A 5,000-nucleotide genomic window follows, 5' to 3' on the forward strand; every position below is an offset into this window, starting at 1 on the left:
ACAAATCCATTTAATATAGCCTACACTATCACAATAAATCCATTTAATATAGCCTACACTATCACAATAAACCCATTTAATATAGCCTACACTATCACAATAAACCCATTTAATATAGCCTACACTATCACAATAAATCCCTTATTTATTTTAGACAGGTCTAAAGAAACATGATATGAAGAAAATGTAGTGAATTTCAGAAGACCAGAATAGCATCCTCTGAGTTGTCTTTATGTCAGGTCCTGACTATGGCTGTGCCATATGGCTGTGGGCTACACTGGTTCATTTAGCAGACAACATTTGGTTAGAATTCCGTGGCATTGTTTTATATTCTTTTAAAGTAGGAAAGAATACAATTGAACAAAGCTGAATAAAACACAAAGGATATTTTCTCCGAACATGCGGCTATACTGTGTTGAGCAGTTAAAACATAAACTGGTCCTCCTATATCCTTAATTGAGTTGTTTACACCAGTTAAAGAATAAACTGGTCCTCCTATATCCTTAATTGAGTTGTTTACACCAGTTAAAGAATAAACTGGTCCTCCTATATCCTTAATTGAGTTGTTTACACCAGTTAAAGAATAAACTGGTCCTCCTATATCCTTAATTGAGTTATTTGTGTAACTTTAGTTGTGATACAAAGTTGGGCTATATGTTTTGATGTGTAATACATTCTAAGGCTGCATTATGGATCTCTAACCATGATTTGAAAAAAGTCACAAGCTACACACACATTTTGGCACCCACTTGATAATATTCTCACCAGACCTCACATTTCTCTGCAGCATCTCCCTTGTTTGGCCATAATGCCCCTCCAAAATAAATACATGCCTTTTGTGGCCAAAGTGGCCTTTGTGCCCTTGGGCTGAATATAACAGGCTAATTACAGTATAATTCCCTTCTCCCGGCTGCCGTGCTCCGAGGCCCCTCTCACTCACGTCTAGTAGGTTATAGCCAAGGCCCCTCTCACTCACGTCTAGTAGGTTATAGCCAATGCCCCTCTCACTCACGTCTAGTAGGTTATAGCCAAGGCCCCTCTCACTCACGTCTAGTAGGTTATAGCCAATGCCCCTCTCACTCACGTCTAGTAGGTTATAGCCAATGCCCCTCGTCCTTCTCCTGGCTGCCGTGCTCCGAGACCCCTCTCACTCACGTCTAGTAGGTTATAGCCAATGCCCCTCGTCCTTCTCCTGGCTGCCGTGCTCCGAGGCCCCTCTCACTCACGTCTAGTAGGTTATAACCAAGGCCCCTCTCACTCACGTCTAGTAGGTTATAGCCAATGCCCCTCTCACTCACGTCTAGTAGGTTATAGCCAATGCCCCTCGTCCTTCTCCTGGCTGCCGTGCTCCGAGACCCCTCTCACTCACGTCTAGTAGGTTATAGCCAATGCCCCTCGTCCTTCTCCTGGCTGCCGTGCTCCGAGGCCCCTCTCACTCACGTCTAGTAGGTTATAACCAAGGCCCCTCTCACTCACGTCTAGTAGGTTATAGCCAATGCCCCTCTCACTCACGTCTAGTAGGTTATAGCCAATGCCCCTCGTCCTTCTCCTGGCTGCCGTGCTCCAAGGCCCCTCTCACTCACGTCTAGTAGGTTATAGCCAATGCCCCTCTCACTCACGTCTAGTAGGTTATAGCCAATGCCCCTCGTCCTTCTCCTGGCTGCCGTGCTCCGAGACCCCTCTCACTCACGTCTAGTAGGTTATAGCCAATGCCCCTCGTCCTTCTCCCGGCTGCCGTGCTCCGAGACCCCTCTCACTCACGTCTAGTAGGTTATAGCCAATGCCCCTCGTCCTTCTCCCGGCTGCCGTGCTCCGAGACCCCTCTCACTCACGTCTAGTAGGTTATAGCCAATGCCCCTCGTCCTTCTCCTGGCTGCCGTGCTCTGAGACCCCTCTCACTCACGTCTAGTAGGTTATAGCCAATGCCCCTCGTCCTTCTCCTGGCTGCCGTGCTCCGAGGCCCCTCTCACTCACGTCTAGTAGGTTATAACCAAGGCCCCTCTCACTCACGTCTAGTAGGTTATAGCCAAGGCCCCTCACTTGATCAGGTCCTTCTCACAGGCATTTCAGATAAGAAGTAGGCTACAAGTGAATGAAGACAGGGAAGCAACTGCACGCATTATATATATATATATATATACATACCTCTTACTGAATTCCAAGGCACATATTGAAGATGCTAGAACTGTCCACATTCAGCCTACTTTCCTTCATCCAACAAGACGAGTAGACCTAATGAACAGCACAAGCACTAGCCTATGTCAATCTACTATCCCCCATAGTACAAACGTAGACCTATTCTATCGATTAACTTGTCCTTCTGTGCAATAAATACATATTCCAAACATACTCTGGGACAGTTGTGGGATGCGATAGATCCCAAATGAATACAACCAATCGCATATTTAAAAAAAAAAAACAGTTTAAAAGCAATGAGGTCGATCGTTTAGCTTAAAATGTTTGTTAAACTATTAGGCCCTTTTTTCACATTATAAGCCCAGTAATACACTCACAGCAGTAGGCTATAAGCGTGAATGTTCCTAAATGGAATCAATTAGCAGGAAAACACTGTTCTTGAATTGACGGCAAATGTGATTATAGATGTAATGCTTTATTATAAAGGTGCATTTTATGGTGAAAATGATCTCCCCCAAACTAGAAACGTGTTGCTTATGTCTGCCATGTAAGATCTACACTGGTTATAAAGCGGATTAATGTACTCCATTTTAAGAAGTTATTTGGCCACTTTAGTTGAGTTGTGCGAGTTGTGTGACTACGATTTTCTTGCCTTAATGCACAACCTGGGCATCATTCAACCTGGGCATCATTCAACCTGGGCATCATTCAACCTGGGCATCATTCAACCTTGGTATCATTCAAGTTGGGCATCATTCAACCTGGGCATCATTCAACCTGGGCATCATTCAACCTGGGCATCATTCAACCTGGGCATCATTCAACCTGGGCATCATTCAACCTGGGCATCATTCAACCTGGGCATCATTCAACCTGGGCATCATTCAACCTGGGCATCATTCAACCTTGGTATCATTCAACCTGGGCATCATTCAACCTGGGCATCATTCAACCTGGGCATCATTCAACCTGGGCATCATTCAACCTGGGCATCATTCAACCTGGGCATCATTCAACCTGGGCATCATTCAACCTGGGCATCATTCAACCTGGGCATCATTCAACCTGGGCATCATTCAACCTGGGCATCATTCAAGTTGGGCATCATTCAACCTGGGCATCATTCAACCTGGGCATCATTCAACCTGGGCATCATTCAACCTGGGCATCATTCAACCTGGGCATCATTCAACCTGGGTATCATTCAACCTGGGCAACATTCACAAGTTATAGGCTAATATTGTCACCCATGAGACTATTCTTAATTTAATGTTGTCTTTACATATACTAAATAATATATGTGTGATATATGTTTTGATTTAGAATGGACCATTATCATGCACCTGTCTCAGAACAGGGGCAGCAGGAAAAAAATACGTCATCTATGTACTTAAATAGCGAATGGAGGACTATGTACTTAAATAGCGAATGGAGGACGCATTTCCCATGGTTCATTTTCATGCCAGCCAGGTAGTCTATACTTCTGTTGTAAAGCGAAGCAATGTGCTTAATATTAGGAAAGTTGAGAAATAAATATAGTAGACCTAGCCTATAGAAAGCTGATGATACCCTCCTCTTTTTAATAGAGGCCATCAAAACTGTTTTCTTACGCAATTGCATATCCTATAGAAATGTTGCGCAACATGAGCTCATGGGCTCTCTTGAAGTGTTTGATTAGATGTTTTAATACATTTGCATTGATGTCATTAGAATGATTAGAGGGACAATATAGTGCTGAGTACCAGGCAGTTAGCAAGTTTGGAGCAGCAGCATCAGAGTTTGGAGAAGCCTAATTACTGTGCTTAAACTATCAAATGTAATTTGGTCACCTTAACAGTCCTAGTTACAGTTCAAATAAGGAAATCAGTCAATGTATATACATTTATATACATTCCTTAGCCCATAATCTATGGATTTCACATGACTGGGAATACAGATATGCATCTGTAGGTTGCTCAGAAAACCAGTCAGTATCTGGTGTGACCACTATTTGCCTCATGCAGCTCGACATATTTCCTTCTCATAGAGTTGATCAGTCTGTTGATTGTGACATATTTCCTTCTCATAGAGTTGATCAGGCTGTTGATTGTGACATATTTCCTTCTCATAGAGTTGATCAGGCTGTTGATTGTGACATATTTCCTTCATCCATAGAGTTGATCAGGCTGTTGATTGTGACATATTTCCTTCTCATAGAGTTGATCAGGCTGTTGATTGTGACATATTTCCTTCTCATAGAGTTGATCAGGCTGTTGATTGTGACATATTTCCTTCTCATAGAGTTGATCAGGCTGTTGATTGTGACATATTTCCTTCTCATAGAGTTGATCAGGCTGTTGATTGTGACATATTTCCTTCTCATAGAGTTGATCAGGCTGTTGATTGTGACATATTTCCTTCTCATAGAGTTGATCAGGCTGTTGATTGTGACATATTTCCTTCTCATAGAGTTGATCAGGCTGTTGATTGTGACATATTTCCTTCTCATAGAGTTGATCAGGCTGTTGATTGTGACATATTTCCTTCTCATAGAGTTGATCAAGGCTGTTGATTGTGGCCTGTGGAATGTTGTCCCACTCCGCTTCAATGGCTGTGCGAAGTTGTTGGATATTGGAGGGAACTGGAACACGCTGTCGTACACTTCAATCCAGAGCATCCCAAACATGCTCAATGGGTGACATGTCTGGTGACTATGCAGGCCATGGAAGAACTGGGACATTTTCAGCTTCTAGGAATTGTGTACAGATCCTTGTGACATGGGGCTGTGCGTTATCATGTTGAAACATGAGGTGATGGTGGCGGATGAATGGCACAACAATGTATCTTTGTGCATTCAAATTGCCATACAGAAAATGCAATTGTGT

The 5,000-nt window shown here is 43.2% G+C and overlaps 1 protein-coding gene across 1 annotated transcript in view; it reads left to right on the plus strand.

The window, feature by feature from the left end:
* The window catches only part of LOC110495059 (voltage-dependent T-type calcium channel subunit alpha-1I), a 183,201-nt gene that overhangs the window by 27,795 nt on the left and 150,406 nt on the right, over nucleotides 1-5,000 (plus strand).

This window comes from Oncorhynchus mykiss, chromosome 13, assembly GCF_057628025.1.
Source record: "Oncorhynchus mykiss isolate SJ-2025 chromosome 13, ASM5762802v1, whole genome shotgun sequence".
Classification (NCBI taxonomy): domain Eukaryota; kingdom Metazoa; phylum Chordata; class Actinopteri; order Salmoniformes; family Salmonidae; genus Oncorhynchus; species Oncorhynchus mykiss.